This window comes from Saccoglossus kowalevskii, chromosome 16 (genome assembly GCF_978046115.1).
Source record: "Saccoglossus kowalevskii chromosome 16, keSacKowa6.1, whole genome shotgun sequence".
Lineage (NCBI taxonomy): Eukaryota > Metazoa > Hemichordata > Enteropneusta > Harrimaniidae > Saccoglossus > Saccoglossus kowalevskii.
In genome coordinates this window covers 5,441,633-5,467,377 of record NC_140656.1, presented here as the reverse complement: position 1 = coordinate 5,467,377, position 25,745 = coordinate 5,441,633, and the positions used below count along the sequence as shown (strand labels likewise).

General features: G+C 42.6%; 1 pseudogene; it reads right to left on the bottom strand.

The window, feature by feature from the left end:
- Nucleotides 1-87: 87 nt before the first annotated feature.
- Nucleotides 88-25,745, bottom strand: part of LOC144346058 (uncharacterized) — a 29,026-nt pseudogene continuing 3,368 nt past the window's right edge.

Genomic DNA, 25,745 nt, shown 5'->3' with positions numbered 1-25,745 from the left:
TCAATTGTCACAAACACTGCCACCACTGGATACATTATGTGTACACCAATTACCACTAAGACTACTACTACTGTATGCAGTGAGTGTTCACCAATTACCACAAAGACTGTCACCACTGGATACAGTGTGTGTGCACCAATTACCACAAAGACTGTCACCACTGGATACATTGGGTGTGCACCAATTACCACTAAGACTACTACCACTGGATGCAGTGTGTGTGCACCAATTACCACAAAGACTGTCACCACTGGATACAGTGGGTGTGCACCAATTACCACAAAGACTACTACCACTGGATACAGTGGGTGTGCACCAATTACTACAAAGACTACTACTACTGGATACAGTAGGTGTAAACCAATTACCACGAAGACTACTACCACTGGATACAGTGGGTGTGCACCAATTACCACTAAGACTACTGCCACTGGATACAGTGGGTGTGCACCAATTACCACTAAGACTACTACCACTAGATGCAGTGTGTCTGTGCCAATTATCACAAACTGCCACCACTGGATAGAGTGAGTGTGCACCAATTACCACTAAGACTACCACCACTGGATACAGTGTGTGTGCACCAATTACCACAAAGACTGTCACCACTGGATACAGTGGGTGTGCACCAATTACCACTAAGACTACTACTACTGGATACAGTGTGTGTGCACCAATTACCGCAAAGACTACTACCACTGGATACAGTGGGTGTGCACCAATTACCACTAAGACTACTACCACTGGATGCAGTGTGTCTGTGCCAATTATCACAAACACTGCCACCACTGGATACAGTGGGTGTGCACCAATTACCACTAAGACTACTACCACTGGATACAGTGGGTGTAAACCAATTACCACTAAGACTACTACCACTGGATGCAGTGTGTCTGTGCCAATTATCACAAACACTGCCACCACTGGATACAGTGGGTGTGCACCAATTACCACTAAGACTACTACCACTGGATACAGTGGGTGTAAACCAATTACCTCAAAGACTGCCACCACTGGATACAGTGTGTGTGCACCAATTACCACAAACACTGCCACCAATATTGAACAGTAGCTTTCTTTTCATTTGATTTTTTATTCTTGTTTTATGCTTATTGTTTTTTTCTGTTTGTCTTTGTCATCTCATGAATTAAGCAGTAGATAGTTAGTGTTAGGGATAGGTATAGTCGGGTTGAACCAAATGTCACAAGACGTTTATTTAGAAGGGGGAGAGTGTGATGGCTTCTGGAATGTGGTCATGTGATCAAGTATAAGTTATGTGGATGAGTCAAGGTTATGACTTTAGGGACTAAGAACCCACATGTTAGGTATTGTGATCATTCTAGTTAGTAATGTCAGTTACGTTAAATATATTGTTATAAATGGGCACAAGTATCAGACCTGTGAATTTACTCACAAGTGAATGTGATATCATTTTAGCTTAGTGAATTTAATAATAACCTTGATAGAGCATGTGTAGTACAAACTTGTGAATCACTTTGTTATGTAACTAGGTAAACAGAATGTTGAAACAATAGACAGCTAGAGTAAACTAAAAGGCAGATTGTACCAAGCCAGTGAAGGAGCAACATCTCTTCCGTTCTGTGAAATAAAGAACCCGTTTTTCCTTGTAAAGTTTGCCTTGTGTTAATTGTCATACTGACACCCACAACATATTGCTATTCAAAGACACGCTGCTGACATCATTCCATCATGAGTTCATCTTCTGTTTTATGATTATCCAAACTGACTTCAACAAAACGCGACACCAGGAACTGGTTTAGTTTATGACTCCACTTGATATCAGCATGCATCTCTAGCAAAGCTTCGGCAATGTCTTTTTTTAACTTATCTGAAACAGAAGTACAAATACAGATAACTGACTAAGGGTGGAACAGGTTGTGCCCACTCTTTTTGAAACATAACTTCATATCTAATTGTATTATGTACTTGTCAGTTGTTTTGTCCTTGATTGTTTATCAGTTATTGTTTTGAACGACAATGGTGTACTTGTTTGATTTGTATTTGTTTTGTTTTGATTATGAATTAGGATATCGTTTGGTAATTTTTCTAATATTATCATTTTGTAGTGGACGTCTACATTGTCAAATTTAAGATGCCAGCATACTAATGTATTCTGCATGCTGCACATACAAACCATAGAGCTTCCCTGATTGGGGACGGGTCTTCTGAATATTTATATACCCACAAATATTACATCGGGAAAAGCAGGTCAAAGGTGCATTTTGTATAGTTGGCAATTATTTAATATTGTGGTCATATTTTATGATAAATGTTTTGAACAAAGTGTTGTTGAATTTTGGTGAATTAATCATTTCAATAATTTGGATCTTGCTGTTAATAAAACTTAAAGCTGCTGTGATCTATCGTGATATACGGTCAACAAAGCAATGACATACCTATCCATTAATTTATATAGGGATATATTATATATTGTTTACATGCCTAGATAGAGCGATGTGTACAGTGATATAGAAATTAATGTGCTACAGAAAATGAAATGATCAGTCTCAGCAAAACATGTATGTAAATGTATGATCTCAGGCCATATAATTGATATTAATTCACAGTGCAGCATATAAAAAACATAATATACGTAGAGAACATACTTACTTGGAAGATTAGCATTAACTGCAATAGGATATATTGGCAGTGGTCCAAAGGATTCCAAGACATGGATGTTTTGCGCTAACTCCGGATTCATCTTCATTTGTAAAGCTAAACAATTATTGTCAATAGCTGCTGCATCTATGGTCTGATCTAGGACTAATTTAATGGAGTTGATGTGGGAACCTGTGGAGATATTGCAGTTGACATATTGATGAAAAATAAAATGTAAATATAGGGAATCAAAGATGAAAATTGGTAGATCAGCCTGTTGGAGAGCTAGCATTAGATGAGCAGTCTGAAAGACAGTAAGGCGTCAAATGATCAGCCTGATAGACAGCAAGACTTCAGATGACCAGCCTGATAGACAGCAAGGCTTCAGATGATCAGTATGATAGACAGTAAGGATTCAGATGATCAGCCTAATAGACAGCAAGGCTTCAGATGATCAGCCTAATAGACAACAAGGCTTCAAATTATCAGTCTAATAGACAGCATGGCTTTGAATGATCAGCCTGATATACAGCAAAGCTTCGAATGATCAGCCTGAAAGACAGAAATGCTTCAAATGATCAGCCTGATAGACAGCAAGGCTTCAAATGATTAGCCTAATAGACAGCAAGGCTTCAAATGATCAGTCTAATAGACAGCAAGGCTTCAGATGATCAGCCTAATAGAAAACAAGGCTTCAAATTATCAGTCTAATAGACAGCATGGCTTTGAATGATCAGCCCAATAGACAGTAAGGCTTCAGATAATCAGCGTGATAGACAGCAAAGCTTCAAATGATCAGCCTGATAGACAGTAAGGCTTAAAATGATCAGCCTGATAGACAGCAAGGCTTCAGATGATCAGCCTGGTAGACAGCAAGGCTTCAGATGATCGTCCTGATTGACAGTAAGGCTTCAGATGGTCAGCCTGAAAGACAGCAAGGCTTCAGATGATCAGCCTGATTGACAGTAAGGCTTCGGATGATCAGCATGAAAGACAGCAAGGCTTCAGATGATCAGCCTGATAGACAGCAAGGCTTCAAATGATCAGCCTGATAGACAGTAAGGCTTCAGATGATCAGCCTGATAGACAGCAAAGCTTTAGATGATCAGCCTGATAGACAGTAAGGCTTCAGATGATCAGCCTGATAGACAGCAAAGCTTTAGATGATCAGCCTAAAAGACAGCAAGGCTTCAGATGATCAGCCTGATAGACAGCAAAGCTTTAGATGATCAGCCTGAAAGACAGTAAGGCTTCAGATGATCAGCCTGATAGAGAGTAAGACTTCAGATGATCAGCATAATAGACAGTAAGGCTTCAAATGATCAGCCTGATAGACAGAAAGGCTTCAGATGATCAGCCTGATAGACAGCAATGATTCAGATGATCAGCCTGATAGACAGTAAGGCTTTAGATGATCAGCCTGATAGACAGCAAAGCTTTAGATGATCAGCCTGAAAGACAGCAAGGCTTCAGATGATCAGCCTGATAGACAGTAAAGCTTTAGATGATCAGCCTGATAGACAGTAAGGCTTCAGATAATCAGCCTGATAGACAGCAAGGCTTCAGATGATCAGCCTGATAGATAGTAAGGCTTCAGATGATCAGCCTGATAGACAGCAAGGCTTCAGATGATCAGCCTGATAGATAGTAAGGCTTCAGATGGTCAGCCTGAAAGACAGCAAGGCTTCAAATGATCAGCCCAATAGACAGCAAGGCTTCAGATGATCAGCCTGATAGATAGTAAGGCTTCAGATGGTCAGCCTGAAAGACAGCAAGGCTTCAGATGATCAGCCTGATAGATAGTAAGGCTTCAGATGGTCAGCCTGAAAGACAGCAAGGATTCAGATGATCAGCCTAATAGACAGCAAGGCTTCAGATGATCAGCCTGATAGACAGCAAGGCTTCAGATGATCAGCCTGATAGATAGTAAGGCTTCAGATGGTCAGCCTGAAAGACAGCAAGGCTTCAAATGATCAGCCCAATAGACAGCAAGGCTTCAGATGATCAGCCTGATAGATAGTAAGGCTTCAGATGGTCAGCCTGAAAGACAGCAAGGCTTCAGATGATCAGCCTGATAGATAGTAAGGCTTCAGATGGTCAGCCTGAAAGACAGCAAGGATTCAGATGATCAGCCTAATAGACAGCAAGACTTCAGATGACCAGCCTGATAGACAGCAAGGCTTCAGATGATCAGTATGATAGACAGTAAGGATTCAGATGATCAGCCTAATAGACAGCAAGGCTTCAGATGATCAGCCTAATAGACAACAAGGCTTCAAATTATCAGTCTAATAGACAGCATGGCTTTGAATGATCAGCCTGATATACAGCAAAGCTTCGAATGATCAGCCTGAAAGACAGAAATGCTTCAGATGATCAGCCTGATAGACAGCAAGGCTTCAAATGATTAGCCTAATAGACAGCAAGGCTTCAAGTGATCAGCCTAATAGACAGCAAGGCTTCAGATGATCAGCCTAATAGACAACAAGGCTTCAAATTATCAGTCTAATAGACAGCATGGCTTTGAATGATCAGCCCAATAGACAGTAAGGCTTCAGATAATCAGCGTGATAGACAGCAAAGCTTCAAATGATCAGCCTGATAGACAGTAAGGCTTAAAATGATCAGCCTGATAGACAGCAAGGCTTCAGATGATCAGCCTGGTAGACAGCAAGGCTTCAGATGATCGTCCTGATTGACAGCAAGGCTTCAAATGATCAGCCTGATAGACAGTAAGGCTTCAGATGATCAGCCTGATAGACAGCAAAGCTTTAGATGATCAGCCTGATAGATAGTAAGGCTTCAGATGGTCAGCCTGAAAGACAGCAAGGCTTCAGATGATCAGCCTGATAGATAGTAAGGCTTCAGATGGTCAACCTGAAAGACAGCAAGGATTCAGATGATCAGCCTGATTGACAGTAAGGCTTCGGATGATCAGCATGAAAGACAGCAAGGCTTCAGATGATCAGCCTGATAGATAGTAAGGCTTCAGATGGTCAGCCTGAAAGACAGCAAGGATTCAGATGATCAGCCTAATAGACAGCAAGGCTTCAGATGATCAGCCTGATAGACAGCAAGGCTTCAGATGATCAGCCTGATAGATAGTAAGGCTTCAGATGGTCAGCCTGAAAGACAGCAAGGCTTCAAATGATCAGCCCAATAGACAGCAAGGCTTCAGATGATCAGCCTGATAGATAGTAAGGCTTCAGATGGTCAGCCTGAAAGACAGCAAGGCTTCAGATGATCAGCCTGATAGATAGTAAGGCTTCAGATGGTCAGCCTGAAAGACAGCAAGGATTCAGATGATCAGCCTAATAGACAGCAAGACTTCAGATGACCAGCCTGATAGACAGCAAGGCTTCAGATGATCAGTATGATAGACAGTAAGGATTCAGATGATCAGCCTAATAGACAGCAAGGCTTCAGATGATCAGCCTAATAGACAACAAGGCTTCAAATTATCAGTCTAATAGACAGCATGGCTTTGAATGATCAGCCTGATATACAGCAAAGCTTCGAATGATCAGCCTGAAAGACAGAAATGCTTCAGATGATCAGCCTGATAGACAGCAAGGCTTCAAATGATTAGCCTAATAGACAGCAAGGCTTCAAGTGATCAGCCTAATAGACAGCAAGGCTTCAGATGATCAGCCTAATAGACAACAAGGCTTCAAATTATCAGTCTAATAGACAGCATGGCTTTGAATGATCAGCCCAATAGACAGTAAGGCTTCAGATAATCAGCGTGATAGACAGCAAAGCTTCAAATGATCAGCCTGATAGACAGTAAGGCTTAAAATGATCAGCCTGATAGACAGCAAGGCTTCAGATGATCAGCCTGGTAGACAGCAAGGCTTCAGATGATCGTCCTGATTGACAGTAAGGCTTCAGATGGTCAGCCTGAAAGACAGCAAGGCTTCAGATGATCAGCCTGATTGACAGTAAGGCTTCGGATGATCAGCATGAAAGACAGCAAGGCTTCAGATGATCAGCCTGATAGACAGCAAGGCTTCAAATGATCAGCCTGATAGACAGTAAGGCTTCAGATGATCAGCCTGATAGACAGCAAAGCTTTAGATGATCAGCCTGATAGACAGTAAGGCTTCAGATGATCAGCCTGATAGACAGCAAAGCTTTAGATGATCAGCCTAAAAGACAGCAAGGCTTCAGATGATCAGCCTGATAGACAGCAAAGCTTTAGATGATCAGCCTGAAAGACAGTAAGGCTTCAGATGATCAGCCTGATAGAGAGTAAGGCTTCAGATGATCAGCATAATAGACAGTAAGGCTTCAAATGATCAGCCTGATAGACAGAAAGGCTTCAGATGATCAGCCTGATAGACAGCAATGATTCAGATGATCAGCCTGATAGACAGTAAGGCTTTAGATGATCAGCCTGATAGACAGCAAAGCTTTAGATGATCAGCCTGAAAGACAGCAAGGCTTCAGATGATCATCCTGATAGACAGTAAAGCTTTAGATGATCAGCCTGATAGACAGTAAGGCTTCAGATAATCAGCCTGATAGACAGCAAGGCTTCAGATGATCAGCCTGATAGATAGTAAGGCTTCAGATGATCAGCCTGATAGACAGCAAGGCTTCAGATGATCAGCCTGATAGATAGTAAGGCTTCAGATGGTCAGCCTGAAAGACAGCAAGGCTTCAAATGATCAGCCCAATAGACAGCAAGGCTTCAGATGATCAGCCTGATAGATAGTAAGGCTTCAGATGGTCAGCATGAAAGACAGCAAGGCTTCAGATGATCAGCCTGATAGATAGTAAGGCTTCAGATGGTCAGCCTGAAAGACAGCAAGGATTCAGATGATCAGCCTAATAGACAGCAAGGCTTCAGATGATCAGCCTGATAGACAGCAAGGCTTCAGATGATCAGCCTGATAGACAGCAAGGTTTCAGATGATCAGCCTGATAGACAGCAAGGCTTCAGATGATCAGCCTGATAGATAGTAAGGCTTCAGATGGTCAGCCTGAAAGACAGCAAGGATTCAGATGATCAGCCTAATAGACAGCAAGGCTTCAGATGATCAGCCTGATAGACAGCAAGGCTTCAGATGATCAGCCTGCAAGACAGTAAGGCTTCAGATGATCAGCCTGATAGACAGCAAGGCTTCAGATGATCAGCCTTATAGATAGTAAGGCTTCAGATGGTCAGCCTGAAAGACAGCAAGGATTCAGATGATCAGCCTAATAGACAGCAAGGCTTCAGATGATCAGCCTGATAGACAGAAAGGCTTCAGATGATCAGCCTGAGAGATAGTAAGGCTTCAGATGGTCAGCCTGAAAGACAGCAAGGCTTCAAATGATCAGCCTAATAGACAGCAAGGCTTCAGATGATCAGCCTGATAGATAGTAAGGCTTCAGATGGTCAGCCTGAAAGACAGCAAGGCTTCAAATGATCAGCCTGATATACAGCAAGGCTTTAGATGATCAGCCTGAAAGACAACAAGGCTTCAAATGAGCAGCCTGATAGACAGTAAGGCTTCAGATGATCAGCCTGATTGACAGTAAGGCTTCAGATGATCAGCCTGAATGACAGTAAGGCTTCAAATAATCAGCCTAATAGACAACAAGGCTTCCAATGAGCAGCCTGATAGACAGTAAGGCTTCAGATGATCAGCCTAATAGACAGCAAGGCTTCAAATGATCAGCCTGATAGACAGTAAGGCTTCAGATGATCAGCCTGAAAGACAGAAATGCTTCAAATGATCAGCCTGATAGACAGCAAGGCTTCAAATGATCAGCCTGATAGACAGTAAAGCTTTAGATGATCAGCCTGAAAGACAATAAGGCTTCAAATGATCAGCCTGATAGACAGCAAGGCTTCAAATGATTAGCCTAATAGACAGCAAGGCTTCAAATGATCAGTCTGATAGACAGCAAGGCTTCAGATGATCAGCCTAATAGACAACAAGGCTTCAAATTATCAGTCTAATAGACAGCATGGCTTTGAATGATCAGCCCAATAGACAGTAAGGCTTCAGATAATCAGCGTGATATACAGCAAAGCTTCAATTGATCAGCCTGATAGACAGCAAGGCTTCAAATGATCAGTCTAATAGACAGCAAGGCTTCAGATGATCAGTCTAATAGACAACAAGGCTTCAAATTATCAGTCTAATAGACAGCATGGCTTTGAATGATCAGCCCAATAGACAGTAAGGCTTCAGATAATCAGCGTGATAGACAGCAAAGCTTCAAATGATCAGCCTGATAGACAGCAAAGCTTCAAATGATCAGCCTGATTGACAGTAAGGCTTCAGATGATCAGCCTGAAAGACAGTAAGGCATAAAATGATCAGCCTGGAAGACAACAAGGCTTCAAATGATCAGCCTGGTAGACAGCAAGGCTTCAGATGATCATCCTGATTGACAGTAAGGCTTCAGATGATCAGCCTGATAGACAGCAAGGCTTCAGATGATCAGCCTGATAGACAATAAGGCTTCAAATGATCAGCCTGATAGACAGCAAGGCTTCAAATGATTAGCCTAATAGACAGCAAGGCTTCAAATGATCAGTATAATAGACAGCAAGGCTTCAGATGATCAGCCTAATAGACAACAAGGCTTCAAATTATCAGTCAAATAGACAGCATGGCTTTGAATGATCAGCCCAATAGACAGTAAGGCTTCAGATAATCAGCGTGATAGACAGCAAAGCTTCAAATGATCAGCCTGATAGACAGCAAGGCTTCAAATGATCAGTCTAATAGACAGCAAGGCTTCAGATGATCAGCCTAATAGACAACAAGGCTTCAAATTATCAGTCTAATAGACAGCATGGCGTTGAATGATCAGCCCAATAGACAGTAAGGCTTCAGATAATCAGCGTGATAGACAGTAAAGCTTCAAATGATCAGCCTGATAGACAGCAAGGTTTCAAATGATCAGTCTAATAGACAGCAAGGCTTCAGATGATCAGCCTAATAGACAACAAGGCTTCAAATTATCAGTCTAATAGACAGCATGGCTTTGAATGATCAGCCCAATAGACAGTAAGGCTTCAGATAATCAGCGTGATAGACAGCAAGGCTTCAAATGATCAGTCTAATAGACAGCAAGGCTTCAGATGATCAGCCTAATAGACAGCAAGGCTTCAGATGATCAGCCTAATAGACAACAAGGCTTCAAATGATCAGCCTGATAGACAGCAAGGTTTCAGATGATCAGCCTGATAGACAGCAAGGCTTCAGATGATCAGCCTGATAGATAGTAAGGCTTCAGATGGTCAGCCTGAAAGACAGCAAGGATTCAGATGATCAGCCTAATAGACAGCAAGGCTTCAGATGATCAGCCTGATAGACAGCAAGGCTTCAGATGATCAGCCTGAAAGACAGTAAGGCTTCAGATGATCAGCCTGATAGACAGCAAGGCTTCAGATGATCAGCCTTATAGATAGTAAGGCTTCAGATGGTCAGCCTGAAAGACAGCAAGGATTCAGATGATCAGCCTAATAGACAGCAAGGCTTCAGATGATCAGCCTGATAGACAGAAAGGCTTCAGATGATCAGCCTGAGAGATAGTAAGGCTTCAGATGGTCAGCCTGAAAGACAGCAAGGCTTCAAATGATCAGCCTAATAGACAGCAAGGCTTCAGATGATCAGCCTGATAGATAGTAAGGCTTCAGATGGTCAGCCTGAAAGACAGCAAGGCTTCAAATGATCAGCCTGATATACAGCAAGGCTTTAGATGATCAGCCTGAAAGACAACAAGGCTTCAAATGAGCAGCCTGATAGACAGTAAGGCTTCAGATGATCAGCCTGATTGACAGTAAGGCTTCAGATGATCAGCCTGAATGACAGTAAGGCTTCAAATAATCAGCCTAATAGACAACAAGGCTTCCAATGAGCAGCCTGATAGACAGTAAGGCTTCAGATGATCAGCCTAATAGACAGCAAGGCTTCAAATGATCAGCCTGATAGACAGTAAGGCTTCAGATGATCAGCCTGAAAGACAGAAATGCTTCAAATGATCAGCCTGATAGACAGCAAGGCTTCAAATGATCAGCCTGATAGACAGTAAGGCTTCAGATGATCAGCCTGATAGAGAGCAAAGCATTAGATGATCAGCCTGATAGACAGTAAGGCTTCAGATGATCAGCCTGATAGACAGCAAAGCTTTAGATGATCAGCCTGAAAGACAATAAGGCTTCAAATGATCAGCCTGATAGACAGCAAGGCTTCAAATGATTAGCCTAATAGACAGCAAGGCTTCAAATGATCAGTCTGATAGACAGCAAGGCTTCAGATGATCAGCCTAATAGACAACAAGGCTTCAAATTATCAGTCTAATAGACAGCATGGCTTTGAATGATCAGCCCAATAGACAGTAAGGCTTCAGATAATCAGCGTGATAGACAGCAAAGCTTCAAATGATCAGCCTGATAGACAGCAAGGCTTCAAATGATCAGTCTAATAGACAGCAAGGCTTCAGATGATCAGTCTAATAGACAACAAGGCTTCAAATTATCAGTCTAATAGACAGCATGGCTTTGAATGATCAGCCCAATAGACAGTAAGGCTTCAGATAATCAGCGTGATAGACAGCAAAGCTTCAAATGATCAGCCTGATAGACAGCAAAGCTTCAAATGATCAGCCTGATTGACAGTAAGGCTTCAGATGATCAGCCTGAAAGACAGTAAGGCATAAAATGATCAGCCTGGAAGACAACAAGGCTTCAAATGATCAGCCTGGTAGACAGCAAGGCTTCAGATGATCATCCTGATTGACAGTAAGGCTTCAGATGATCAGCCTGATAGACAGCAAGGCTTCAGATGATCAGCCTGATAGACAATAAGGCTTCAAATGATCAGCCTGATAGACAGCAAGGCTTCAAATGATTAGCCTAATAGAGAGCAAGGCTTCAAATGATCAGTCTAATAGACAGCAAGGCTTCAGATGATCAGCCTAATAGACAACAAGGCTTCAAATTATCAGTCTAATAGACAGCATGGCTTTGAATGATCAGCCCAATAGACAGTAAGGCTTCAGATAATCAGCGTGATAGACAGCAAAGCTTCAAATGATCAGCCTGATAGACAGCAAGGCTTCAAATGATCAGTCTAATAGACAGCAAGGCTTCATATGATCAGCCTAATAGACAACAAGACTTCAAATTATCAGTCTAATAGACAGCATGGCGTTGAATGATCAGCCCAATAGACAGTAAGGCTTCAGATAATCAGCGTGATAGACAGTAAAGCTTCAAATGATCAGCCTGATAGACAGCAAGGTTTCAAATGATCAGTCTAATAGACAGCAAGGCTTCAGATGATCAGCCTAATAGACAACAAGGCTTCAAATTATCAGTCTAATAGACAGCATGGCTTTGAATGATCAGCCCAATAGACAGTAAGGCTTCAGATAATCAGCGTGATAGACAGCAAGGCTTCAAATGATCAGTCTAATAGACAGCAAGGCTTCAGATGATCAGCCTAATAGACAGCAAGGCTTCAGATGATCAGCCTAATAGACAACAAGGCTTCAAATTATCAGTCTAATAGACAGCATGGCTTTGAATGATCAGCCCAATAGACAGTAAGGCTTCAGATAATCAGCGTGATAGACAGTAAGGCTTCAGATGATCAGCCTGAAAGACAGTAAGGCTTCAAATGCTCAGCCTGATAGACAGCAAGGCTTCAGATGATCGTCCTGATTGACAGTAAGGCTTCAGATGATCAGCCTGATAGACAGCAAGGCTTCAGATGATCAGCCTGATAGACAATAAGGCTTCAAATGATCAGCCTGATAGACAGCAAGGCTTCAAATGATCAGCCTTATAGATAGCAAGGCTTCAGATGATCAGCCTGATTGACAGTAAGGCTTCAGATGATCAGCCTGAAAGACAGTAAGGCTTCAAATAATCAGCCTGAAAGACAACAAGGCTTCAAATGAGCAGCCTGATAGACAGTAAGGCTTCAGATGATCATCCTGATTGACAGTAAGGCTTCAAATGATCAGCCTGAAAGACAGTAAGGCTTCAGATGATCAGCCTGAAAGACGGCAAGGCTTCAAATGATCAGCCTGATATACAGCAAGGCTTCAAATGATCAGCCTGATAGACAGCAATGCTTCAAATGATCAGCCTGATAGACAGTAAGGCTTCAGATGATCAGCCTGATAGACAGCAAGGATTCAGATGATCAGCCTGATTGACAGTAAGGCTTCAGATGATCAGCCTGATAGACAGCAAGGATTCAGATGATCAGCCTGATTGACAGTAAGGCTTCAGATGATCAGCCTGAAAGACAGTAAGGCTTCAAATGATCAGCCTGAAAGACAGCAATGATTCAGATGATCAGCCTGATAGACAGCAAGGCTTCAAATGATCAGCCTGATAGACAGAAAAGCTTCAGATGATCAGCCTGATAGATAGTAAGGCTTCAGATGGTCAGCCTGAAAGACAGCAAGGCTTCAAATGATCAGCCTGATATACAGCAAGGCTTCAGATGATCAGCCTGAAAGACAGCAAGGATTCAGGTGATCGGCCTAATAGACAGCAAGGCTTCAAATGATCAGCCTGATAGACAGCAAGGCTTCAAATGATCAGCCTGATAGACAGAAAAGCTTCAGATGATCAGCCTGATAGATAGTAAGGCTTCAGATGGTCAGCCTGAAAGACAGCAAGGATTCAGATGATCAGCCTAATAGACAGCAAGGCTTCAGATGATCAGCCTGATAGACAGCAAGGCTTCAGATGATCAGCCTGATAGATAGTAAGGCTTCAGATGGTCAGCCTGAAAGACAGCAAGGCTTCAAATGATCAGCCCAATAGACAGCAAGGCTTCAGATGATCAGCCTGATAGATAGTAAGGCTTCAGATGGTCAGCCTGAAAGACAGCAAGGCTTCAGATGATCAGCCTGATAGATAGTAAGGCTTCAGATGGTCAGCCTGAAAGACAGCAAGGATTCAGATGATCAGCCTAATAGACAGCAAGACTTCAGATGACCAGCCTGATAGACAGCAAGGCTTCAGATGATTAGTATGATAGACAGTAAGGATTCAGATGATCAGCCTAATAGACAGCAAGGCTTCAGATGATCAGCCTAATAGACAACAAGGCTTCAAATTATCAGTCTAATAGACAACATGGCTTTGAATGATCAGCCTGATATACAGCAAAGCTTCAAATGATCAGCCTGATAGACAGCAAAGCTTCAAATGATCAGCCTTATAGACAGCAAGGATTCAGGTGATCGGCCTAATAGACAGCAATGCTTCAAATGATCAGCCTGATAGACAGCAAGGCTTCAAATGATCAGCCTGATAGACAGCAAGGCTTCAAATGATCAGCCTGATAGACAGCAAGGCTTCAGATGATTAGCCTAATGGACAGCAATGCTTCAAATGATCAGCCTGATAGACAGCAAGGCTTCAAATGATCAGCCTGATAGACAACACGGCTTCAAATGATCAGCCTGATAGACAGCAAGGCTTCAAATGATTAGCCTAATAGACAGCAAGGCTTCAAATGATCAGTCTAATAGACAGCAAGGCTTCAGATGATCAGCCTAATAGACAACAAGGCTTCAAATTATCAGTCTAATAGACAGCATGGCTTTGAATGATCAGCCCAATAGACAGTAAGGCTTCAGATAATCAGCGTGATAGACAGCAAAGCTTCAAATGATCAGCCTGATAGACAGCAAGGCTTCAAATGATCAGTCTAATAGACAGCAAGGCTTCAGATGATCAGCCTAATAGACAACAAGGCTTCAAATTATCAGTCTAATAGACAGCATGGCGTTGAATGATCAGCCCAATAGACAGTAAGGCTTCAGATAATCAGCGTGATAGACAGTAAAGCTTCAAATGATCAGCCTGATAGACAGCAAGGTTTCAAATGATCAGTCTAATAGACAGCAAGGCTTCAGATGATCAGCCTAATAGACAACAAGGCTTCAAATTATCAGTCTAATAGACAGCATGGCTTTGAATGATCAGCCTGATAGACAGTAAGGCTTCAGATAATCAGCGTGATAGACAGCAAGGCTTCAAATGATCAGTCTAATAGACAGCAAGGCTTCAGATGATCAGCCTAATAGACAGCAAGGCTTCAGATGATCAGCCTAATAGACAACAAGGCTTCAAATTATCAGTCTAATAGACAGCATGGCTTTGAATGATCAGCCCAATAGACAGTAAGGCTTCAGATAATCAGCGTGATAGACAGTAAGGCTTCAGATGATCAGCCTGAAAGACAGTAAGGCTTCAAATGCTCAGCCTTATATACAGCAATGCTTCAAATGATCAGCCTGATAGACAGTAAGGCTTCAGATGATCAGCCTGATAGACAGCAAGGCTTCGGATGATCAGCATGAAAGACAGCAAGGCTTCAGATGATCAGCCTGATAGATAGTAAGGCTTCAGATGGTCAGCCTGAAAGACAGCAAGGATTCAGATGATCAGCCTAATAGACAGCAAGGCTTCAGATGATCAGCCTGATAGACAGCAAGGCTTCAGATGATCAGCCTGATAGATAGTAAGGCTTCAGATGGTCAGCCTGAAAGACAGCAAGGCTTCAAATGATCAGCCCAATAGACAGCAAGGCTTCAGATGATCAGCCTGATAGATAGTAAGGCTTCAGATGGTCAGCCTGAAAGACAGCAAGGCTTCAGATGATCAGCCTGATAGATAGTAAGGCTTCAGATGGTCAGCCTGAAAGACAGCAAGGATTCAGATGATCAGCCTAATAGACAGCAAGACTTCAGATGACCAGCCTGATAGACAGCAAGGCTTCAGATGATCAGTATGATAGACAGTAAGGATTCAGATGATCAGCCTAATAGACAGCAAGGCTTCAGATGATCAGCCTAATAGACAACAAGGCTTCAAATTATCAGTCTAATAGACAGCATGGCTTTGAATGATCAGCCTGATATACAGCAAAGCTTCGAATGATCAGCCTGAAAGACAGAAATGCTTCAGATGATCAGCCTGATAGACAGCAAGGCTTCAAATGATTAGCCTAATAGACAGCAAGGCTTCAAGTGATCAGCCTAATAGACAGCAAGGCTTCAGATGATCAGCCTAATAGACAACAAGGCTTCAAATTATCAGTCTAATAGACAGCATGGCTTTGAATGATCAGCCCAATAGACAGTAAGGCTTCAGATAATCAGCGTGATAGACAGCAAAGCTTCAAATGATCAGCCTGATAGACAGTAAGGCTTAAAATGATCAGCCTGATAGACAGCAAGGCTTCAGATGATCAGCCTGGTAGACAGCAAGGCTTCAGATGATCGTCCTGATTGACAGTAAGGCTTCAGATGGTCAGCCTGAAAGACAGCAAGGCTTCAGATGATCAGCCTGATTGACAGTAAGGCTTCGGATGATCAGCATGAAAGACAGCAAGGCTTCAGATGATCAGCCTGATAGACAGCAAGGCTTCAAATGATCAGCCTGATAGACAGTAAGGCTTCAGATGATCAGCCTGATAGACAGCAAAGCTTTAGATGATCAGCCTGATAGACAGTAAGGCTTCAGATGATCAGCCTGATAGACAGCAAAGCTTTAGATGATCAGCCTAAAAGACAGCAAGGCTTCAGATGATCAGCCTGATAGACAGCAAAGCTTTAGATGATCAGCCTGAAAGACAGTAAGGCTTCAGATGATCAGCCTGATAGAGAGTAAGGCTTCAGATGATCAGCATAATAGACAGTAAGGCTTCAAATGATCAGCCTGATAGACAGAAAGGCTTCAGATGATCAGCCTGATAGACAGCAATGATTCAGATGATCAGCCTGATAGACAGTAAGGCTTTAGATGATCAGCCTGATAGACAGCAAAGCTTTAGATGATCAGCCTGAAAGACAGCAAGGCTTCAGATGATCATCCTGATAGACAGTAAAGCTTTAGATGATCAGCCTGATAGACAGTAAGGCTTCAGATAATCAGCCTGATAGACAGCAAGGCTTCAGATGATCAGCCTGATAGATAGTAAGGCTTCAGATGATCAGCCTGATAGACAGCAAGGCTTCAGATGATCAGCCTGATAGATAGTAAGGCTTCAGATGGTCAGCCTGAAAGACAGCAAGGCTTCAAATGATCAGCCCAATAGACAGCAAGGCTTCAGATGATCAGCCTGATAGATAGTAAGGCTTCAGATGGTCAGCATGAAAGACAGCAAGGCTTCAGATGATCAGCCTGATAGATAGTAAGGCTTCAGATGGTCAGCCTGAAAGACAGCAAGGATTCAGATGATCAGCCTAATAGACAGCAAGGCTTCAGATGATCAGCCTGATAGACAGCAAGGCTTCAGATGATCAGCCTGATAGACAGCAAGGTTTCAGATGATCAGCCTGATAGACAGCAAGGCTTCAGATGATCAGCCTGATAGATAGTAAGGCTTCAGATGGTCAGCCTGAAAGACAGCAAGGATTCAGATGATCAGCCTAATAGACAGCAAGGCTTCAGATGATCAGCCTGATAGACAGCAAGGCTTCAGATGATCAGCCTGCAAGACAGTAAGGCTTCAGATGATCAGCCTGATAGACAGCAAGGCTTCAGATGATCAGCCTTATAGATAGTAAGGCTTCAGATGGTCAGCCTGAAAGACAGCAAGGATTCAGATGATCAGCCTAATAGACAGCAAGGCTTCAGATGATCAGCCTGATAGACAGAAAGGCTTCAGATGATCAGCCTGAGAGATAGTAAGGCTTCAGATGGTCAGCCTGAAAGACAGCAAGGCTTCAAATGATCAGCCTAATAGACAGCAAGGCTTCAGATGATCAGCCTGATAGATAGTAAGGCTTCAGATGGTCAGCCTGAAAGACAGCAAGGCTTCAAATGATCAGCCTGATATACAGCAAGGCTTTAGATGATCAGCCTGAAAGACAACAAGGCTTCAAATGAGCAGCCTGATAGACAGTAAGGCTTCAGATGATCAGCCTGATTGACAGTAAGGCTTCAGATGATCAGCCTGAATGACAGTAAGGCTTCAAATAATCAGCCTAATAGACAACAAGGCTTCCAATGAGCAGCCTGATAGACAGTAAGGCTTCAGATGATCAGCCTAATAGACAGCAAGGCTTCAAATGATCAGCCTGATAGACAGTAAGGCTTCAGATGATCAGCCTGAAAGACAGAAATGCTTCAAATGATCAGCCTGATAGACAGCAAGGCTTCAAATGATCAGCCTGATAGACAGTAAAGCTTTAGATGATCAGCCTGAAAGACAATAAGGCTTCAAATGATCAGCCTGATAGACAGCAAGGCTTCAAATGATTAGCCTAATAGACAGCAAGGCTTCAAATGATCAGTCTGATAGACAGCAAGGCTTCAGATGATCAGCCTAATAGACAACAAGGCTTCAAATTATCAGTCTAATAGACAGCATGGCTTTGAATGATCAGCCCAATAGACAGTAAGGCTTCAGATAATCAGCGTGATATACAGCAAAGCTTCAATTGATCAGCCTGATAGACAGCAAGGCTTCAAATGATCAGTCTAATAGACAGCAAGGCTTCAGATGATCAGTCTAATAGACAACAAGGCTTCAAATTATCAGTCTAATAGACAGCATGGCTTTGAATGATCAGCCCAATAGACAGTAAGGCTTCAGATAATCAGCGTGATAGACAGCAAAGCTTCAAATGATCAGCCTGATAGACAGCAAAGCTTCAAATGATCAGCCTGATTGACAGTAAGGCTTCAGATGATCAGCCTGAAAGACAGTAAGGCATAAAATGATCAGCCTGGAAGACAACAAGGCTTCAAATGATCAGCCTGGTAGACAGCAAGGCTTCAGATGATCATCCTGATTGACAGTAAGGCTTCAGATGATCAGCCTGATAGACAGCAAGGCTTCAGATGATCAGCCTGATAGACAATAAGGCTTCAAATGATCAGCCTGATAGACAGCAAGGCTTCAAATGATTAGCCTAATAGACAGCAAGGCTTCAAATGATCAGTATAATAGACAGCAAGGCTTCAGATGATCAGCCTAATAGACAACAAGGCTTCAAATTATCAGTCAAATAGACAGCATGGCTTTGAATGATCAGCCCAATAGACAGTAAGGCTTCAGATAATCAGCGTGATAGACAGCAAAGCTTCAAATGATCAGCCTGATAGACAGCAAGGCTTCAAATGATCAGTCTAATAGACAGCAAGGCTTCAGATGATCAGCCTAATAGACAACAAGGCTTCAAATTATCAGTCTAATAGACAGCATGGCTTTGAATGATCAGCCCAATAGACAGTAAGGCTTCAGATAATCAGCGTGATAGACAGCAAGGCTTCAAATGATCAGTCTAATAGACAGCAAGGCTTCAGATGATCAGCCTAATAGACAGCAAGGCTTCAGATGATCAGCCTAATAGACAACAAGGCTTCAAATGATCAGCCTGATAGACAGCAAGGTTTCAGATGATCAGCCTGATAGACAGCAAGGCTTCAGATGATCAGCCTGATAGATAGTAAGGCTTCAGATGGTCAGCCTGAAAGACAGCAAGGATTCAGATGATCAGCCTAATAGACAGCAAGGCTTCAGATGATCAGCCTGATAGACAGCAAGGCTTCAGATGATCAGCCTGAAAGACAGTAAGGCTTCAGATGATCAGCCTGATAGACAGCAAGGCTTCAGATGATCAGCCTTATAGATAGTAAGGCTTCAGATGGTCAGCCTGAAAGACAGCAAGGATTCAGATGATCAGCCTAATAGACAGCAAGGCTTCAGATGATCAGCCTGATAGACAGAAAGGCTTCAGATGATCAGCCTGAGAGATAGTAAGGCTTCAGATGGTCAGCCTGAAAGACAGCAAGGCTTCAAATGATCAGCCTAATAGACAGCAAGGCTTCAGATGATCAGCCTGATAGATAGTAAGGCTTCAGATGGTCAGCCTGAAAGACAGCAAGGCTTCAAATGATCAGCCTGATATACAGCAAGGCTTTAGATGATCAGCCTGAAAGACAACAAGGCTTCAAATGAGCAGCCTGATAGACAGTAAGGCTTCAGATGATCAGCCTGATTGACAGTAAGGCTTCAGATGATCAGCCTGAATGACAGTAAGGCTTCAAATAATCAGCCTAATAGACAACAAGGCTTCCAATGAGCAGCCTGATAGACAGTAAGGCTTCAGATGATCAGCCTAATAGACAGCAAGGCTTCAAATGATCAGCCTGATAGACAGTAAGGCTTCAGATGATCAGCCTGAAAGACAGAAATGCTTCAAATGATCAGCCTGATAGACAGCAAGGCTTCAAATGATCAGCCTGATAGACAGTAAGGCTTCAGATGATCAGCCTGATAGAGAGCAAAGCATTAGATGATCAGCCTGATAGACAGTAAGGCTTCAGATGATCAGCCTGATAGACAGCAAAGCTTTAGATGATCAGCCTGAAAGACAATAAGGCTTCAAATGATCAGCCTGATAGACAGCAAGGCTTCAAATGATTAGCCTAATAGACAGCAAGGCTTCAAATGATCAGTCTGATAGACAGCAAGGCTTCAGATGATCAGCCTAATAGACAACAAGGCTTCAAATTATCAGTCTAATAGACAGCATGGCTTTGAATGATCAGCCCAATAGACAGTAAGGCTTCAGATAATCAGCGTGATAGACAGCAAAGCTTCAAATGATCAGCCTGATAGACAGCAAGGCTTCAAATGATCAGTCTAATAGACAGCAAGGCTTCAGATGATCAGTCTAATAGACAACAAGGCTTCAAATTATCAGTCTAATAGACAGCATGGCTTTGAATGATCAGCCCAATAGACAGTAAGGCTTCAGATAATCAGCGTGATAGACAGCAAAGCTTCAAATGATCAGCCTGATAGACAGCAAAGCTTCAAATGATCAGCCTGATTGACAGTAAGGCTTCAGATGATCAGCCTGAAAGACAGTAAGGCATAAAATGATCAGCCTGGAAGACAACAAGGCTTCAAATGATCAGCCTGGTAGACAGCAAGGTTTCAGATGATCATCCTGATTGACAGTAAGGCTTCAGATGATCAGCCTGATAGACAGCAAGGCTTCAGATGATCAGCCTGATAGACAATAAGGCTTCAAATGATCAGCCTGATAGACAGCAAGGCTTCAAATGATTAGCCTAATAGAGAGCAAGGCTTCAAATGATCAGTCTAATAGACAGCAAGGCTTCAGATGATCAGCCTAATAGACAACAAGGCTTCAAATTATCAGTCTAATAGACAGCATGGCTTTGAATGATCAGCCCAATAGACAGTAAGGCTTCAGATAATCAGCGTGATAGACAGCAAAGCTTCAAATGATCAGCCTGATAGACAGCAAGGCTTCAAATGATCAGTCTAATAGACAGCAAGGCTTCATATGATCAGCCTAATAGACAACAAGACTTCAAATTATCAGTCTAATAGACAGCATGGCGTTGAATGATCAGCCCAATAGACAGTAAGGCTTCAGATAATCAGCGTGATAGACAGTAAAGCTTCAAATGATCAGCCTGATAGACAGCAAGGTTTCAAATGATCAGTCTAATAGACAGCAAGGCTTCAGATGATCAGCCTAATAGACAACAAGGCTTCAAATTATCAGTCTAATAGACAGCATGGCTTTGAATGATCAGCCCAATAGACAGTAAGGCTTCAGATAATCAGCGTGATAGACAGCAAGGCTTCAAATGATCAGTCTAATAGACAGCAAGGCTTCAGATGATCAGCCTAATAGACAGCAAGGCTTCAGATGATCAGCCTAATAGACAACAAGGCTTCAAATTATCAGTCTAATAGACAGCATGGCTTTGAATGATCAGCCCAATAGACAGTAAGGCTTCAGATAATCAGCGTGATAGACAGTAAGGCTTCAGATGATCAGCCTGAAAGACAGTAAGGCTTCAAATGCTCAGCCTGATAGACAGCAAGGCTTCAGATGATCGTCCTGATTGACAGTAAGGCTTCAGATGATCAGCCTGATAGACAGCAAGGCTTCAGATGATCAGCCTGATAGACAATAAGGCTTCAAATGATCAGCCTGATAGACAGCAAGGCTTCAAATGATCAGCCTTATAGATAGCAAGGCTTCAGATGATCAGCCTGATTGACAGTAAGGCTTCAGATGATCAGCCTGAAAGACAGTAAGGCTTCAAATAATCAGCCTGAAAGACAACAAGGCTTCAAATGAGCAGCCTGATAGACAGTAAGGCTTCAGATGATCATCCTGATTGACAGTAAGGCTTCAAATGATCAGCCTGAAAGACAGTAAGGCTTCAGATGATCAGCCTGAAAGACGGCAAGGCTTCAAATGATCAGCCTGATATACAGCAAGGCTTCAAATGATCAGCCTGATAGACAGCAATGCTTCAAATGATCAGCCTGATAGACAGTAAGGCTTCAGATGATCAGCCTGATAGACAGCAAGGATTCAGATGATCAGCCTGATTGACAGTAAGGCTTCAGATGATCAGCCTGATAGACAGCAAGGATTCAGATGATCAGCCTGATTGACAGTAAGGCTTCAGATGATCAGCCTGAAAGACAGTAAGGCTTCAAATGATCAGCCTGAAAGACAGCAATGATTCAGATGATCAGCCTGATAGACAGCAAGGCTTCAAATGATCAGCCTGATAGACAGAAAAGCTTCAGATGATCAGCCTGATAGATAGTAAGGCTTCAGATGGTCAGCCTGAAAGACAGCAAGGCTTCAAATGATCAGCCTGATATACAGCAAGGCTTCAGATGATCAGCCTGAAAGACAGCAAGGATTCAGGTGATCGGCCTAATAGACAGCAAGGCTTCAAATGATCAGCCTGATAGACAGCAAGGCTTCAAATGATCAGCCTGATAGACAGAAAAGCTTCAGATGATCAGCCTGATAGATAGTAAGGCTTCAGATGGTCAGCCTGAAAGACAGCAAGGATTCAGATGATCAGCCTAATAGACAGCAAGGCTTCAGATGATCAGCCTGATAGACAGCAAGGCTTCAGATGATCAGCCTGATAGATAGTAAGGCTTCAGATGGTCAGCCTGAAAGACAGCAAGGCTTCAAATGATCAGCCCAATAGACAGCAAGGCTTCAGATGATCAGCCTGATAGATAGTAAGGCTTCAGATGGTCAGCCTGAAAGACAGCAAGGCTTCAGATGATCAGCCTGATAGATAGTAAGGCTTCAGATGGTCAGCCTGAAAGACAGCAAGGATTCAGATGATCAGCCTAATAGACAGCAAGACTTCAGATGACCAGCCTGATAGACAGCAAGGCTTCAGATGATTAGTATGATAGACAGTAAGGATTCAGATGATCAGCCTAATAGACAGCAAGGCTTCAGATGATCAGCCTAATAGACAACAAGGCTTCAAATTATCAGTCTAATAGACAACATGGCTTTGAATGATCAGCCTGATATACAGCAAAGCTTCAAATGATCAGCCTGATAGACAGCAAAGCTTCAAATGATCAGCCTTATAGACAGCAAGGATTCAGGTGATCGGCCTAATAGACAGCAATGCTTCAAATGATCAGCCTGATAGACAGCAAGGCTTCAAATGATCAGCCTGATAGACAGCAAGGCTTCAAATGATCAGCCTGATAGACAGCAAGGCTTCAGATGATTAGCCTAATGGACAGCAATGCTTCAAATGATCAGCCTGATAGACAGCAAGGCTTCAAATGATCAGCCTGATAGACAACACGGCTTCAAATGATCAGCCTGATAGACAGCAAGGCTTCAAATGATTAGCCTAATAGACAGCAAGGCTTCAAATGATCAGTCTAATAGACAGCAAGGCTTCAGATGATCAGCCTAATAGACAACAAGGCTTCAAATTATCAGTCTAATAGACAGCATGGCTTTGAATGATCAGCCCAATAGACAGTAAGGCTTCAGATAATCAGCGTGATAGACAGCAAAGCTTCAAATGATCAGCCTGATAGACAGCAAGGCTTCAAATGATCAGTCTAATAGACAGCAAGGCTTCAGATGATCAGCCTAATAGACAACAAGGCTTCAAATTATCAGTCTAATAGACAGCATGGCGTTGAATGATCAGCCCAATAGACAGTAAGGCTTCAGATAATCAGCGTGATAGACAGTAAAGCTTCAAATGATCAGCCTGATAGACAGCAAGGTTTCAAATGATCAGTCTAATAGACAGCAAGGCTTCAGATGATCAGCCTAATAGACAACAAGGCTTCAAATTATCAGTCTAATAGACAGCATGGCTTTGAATGATCAGCCTGATAGACAGTAAGGCTTCAGATAATCAGCGTGATAGACAGCAAGGCTTCAAATGATCAGTCTAATAGACAGCAAGGCTTCAGATGATCAGCCTAATAGACAGCAAGGCTTCAGATGATCAGCCTAATAGACAACAAGGCTTCAAATTATCAGTCTAATAGACAGCATGGCTTTGAATGATCAGCCCAATAGACAGTAAGGCTTCAGATAATCAGCGTGATAGACAGTAAGGCTTCAGATGATCAGCCTGAAAGACAGTAAGGCTTCAAATGCTCAGCCTTATATACAGCAATGCTTCAAATGATCAGCCTGATAGACAGTAAGGCTTCAGATGATCAGCCTGATAGACAGCAAGGATTCAGATGATCAGCCTGATTGACAGTAAGGCTTCAGATGATCAGCCTGATAGACAGCAAGGATTCAGATGATCAGCCTGATTGACAGTAAGGCTTCAGATGATCAGCCTGAAAGACAGTAAGGCTTCAAATGATCAGCCTGAAAGACAGCAATGATTCAGATGATCAGCCTGATAGACAGCAAGGCTTCAAATGATCAGCCTGATAGACAGAAAAGCTTCAGATGATCAGCCTGATAGATGGTAAGGCTTCAGATGGTCAGCCTGAAAGACAGCAAGGCTTCAAATGATCAGCCTGATATACAGCAAGGCTTCAGATGATCAGCCTGAAAGACAGCAAGGATTCAGGTGATCGGCCTAATAGACAGCAAGGCTTCAAATGATCAGCCTGATAGACAGCAAAGCTTCAAATGATCAGCCTTATAGACAGCAAGGATTCAGGTGATCGGCCTAATAGACAGCAATGCTTCAAATGATCAGCCTGATAGACAGCAAGGCTTCAAATGATCAGCCTGATAGACAGCAAGGCTTCAAATGATCAGCCTGATAGACAGCAAGGCTTCAGATGATTAGCCTAATGGACAGCAATGCTTCAAATGATCAGCCTGATAGACAGCAAGGCTTCAAATGATCAGCCTGATAGACAACAAGGCTTCAAATGATCAGCCTGATAGACAGCAAGGCTTCAAATGATTAGCCTAATAGACAGCAAGGCTTCAAATGATCAGTCTACTAGACAGCAAGGCTTCAGATGATCAGCCTAATAGACAACAAGGCTTCAAATTATCAGTCTAATAGACAGCATGGCTTTGAATGATCAGCCCAATAGACAGTAAGGCTTCAGATAATCAGCGTGATAGACAGCAAATCTTCAAATGATCAGCCTGATAGACAGCAAGGCTTCAAATGATCAGTCTAATAGACAGCAAGGCTTCAGATGATCAGCCTAATAGACAACAAGGCTTCAAATTATCAGTCTAATAGACAGCATGGCGTTGAATGATCAGCCCAATAGACAGTAAGGCTTCAGATAATCAGCGTGATAGACAGTAAAGCTTCAAATGATCAGCCTGATAGACAGCAAGGTTTCAAATGATCAGTCTAATAGACAGCAAGGCTTCAGATGATCAGCCTAATAGACAACAAGGCTTCAAATTATCAGTCTAATAGACAGCATGGCTTTGAATGATCAGCCCAATAGACAGTAAGGCTTCAGATAATCAGCGTGATAGACAGCAAGGCTTCAAATGATCAGTCTAATAGACAGCAAGGCTTCAGATGATCAGCCTAATAGACAGCAAGGCTTCAGATGATCAGCCTAATAGACAACAAGGCTTCAAATTATCAGTCTAATAGACAGCATGGCTTTGAATGATCAGCCCAATAGACAGTAAGGCTTCAGATAATCAGCGTGATAGACAGTAAGGCTTCAGATGATCAGCCTGAAAGACAGTAAGGCTTCAAATGCTCAGCCTGATAGACAGCAAGGCTTCAGATGATCGTCCTGATTGACAGTAAGGCTTCAGATGATCAGCCTGATAGACAGCAAGGCTTCAGATGATCAGCCTGATAGACAATAAGGCTTCAAATGATCAGCCTGATA